The sequence below is a fragment of the Acomys russatus genome, chromosome X, assembly GCF_903995435.1.
Source record: "Acomys russatus chromosome X, mAcoRus1.1, whole genome shotgun sequence".
NCBI lineage: Eukaryota > Metazoa > Chordata > Mammalia > Rodentia > Muridae > Acomys > Acomys russatus.
The window spans coordinates 63,084,994-63,085,926 of NC_067169.1; the positions used below are offsets into that span (position 1 = coordinate 63,084,994).

The 933-nt window shown below is 43.6% G+C and overlaps 1 non-coding gene across 1 annotated transcript; it reads left to right on the forward strand.

Moving 5' to 3' along the window:
* The first annotated feature begins 268 nt into the window (after positions 1 to 268).
* LOC127186078 (small nucleolar RNA SNORA17) lies at positions 269 to 395 on the forward strand. The gene has a single exon (XR_007830324.1). It is a non-coding gene; the product is annotated as a small nucleolar RNA SNORA17 (small nucleolar RNA).
* Positions 396 to 933: the final 538 nt, after the last annotated feature.

Sequence of the window (933 nt, forward strand, 5' to 3'; positions counted from 1 at the left end):
TTAACATATATAGATTTAAAAGCATATAGGGTTCAATATTACTTACTGTTAATTAAAAAAAACACCTGTTGTGGTTTCTCTGCATTTAACAACATAAAATTGTAATGAATGAAAGTATACAATCTCTGTATTTTGAAAAGTAGAAATCATTTTAATGTAATAAAAATGCAGCCAACTATACTTAAATTTATTGTATTTGTAGTTTCATTTATACTAATTGGAGGATTTAAACACCTTTCAAATATGCCTTTCTGAAACCTGGTACTGACCTCCTCCCTAGAGACATTGCAGGTATGTTTGTCATATAACATGTGCTTTAGTAGGTGGCAGAGAGGAGAGAGACAATGTTCAGTGTTCTGACCTGTGATCTTTGGAATGATTAGTAGCCTAACCTTCCCTGAAGAAAGCCAGCCTGATATGACCACCAGTCAGGTGGCAGGGGGCTCAGACAGGGAGCTAACCTGGAGACAACCACCAGTCTGGTGCCCATGCAAGCTTTGACAGGCTCCCAAGGAAGAGAGTGAGTCAGAGACTAGAAGAACCTTGCCTGGGCCCCTGGGCCCCCAGACGGGACTGAGCCTAAAACAGAAGACCCTTCAGGCTGACCAATGAAGGAGTGAGCCCAGAATGACTACCAGACAGGCACCGTGAGATTGAGGCAGGGATCTAGCCAGTGATGCATAGGCCTAGGTGGGAAGACCATGACCAAGATGACCTGTGCCTGGTGCCATAATGCACAAGTGGGGCATAGCACTCCTGAGACCACTTCTGAGATTACCCCAGACACTCAGACACCACTGCCCACATGCAACACTAAGAGGAGCAAATAAATGAGGGAGAAATGCAAGAGAAAGAGAAACAGAAGAATGTGGACATAATGAAGAGTGGCGGAATGTGAGATTTGAGGGATAGCTTTAGGGACTGTTGGGAAGA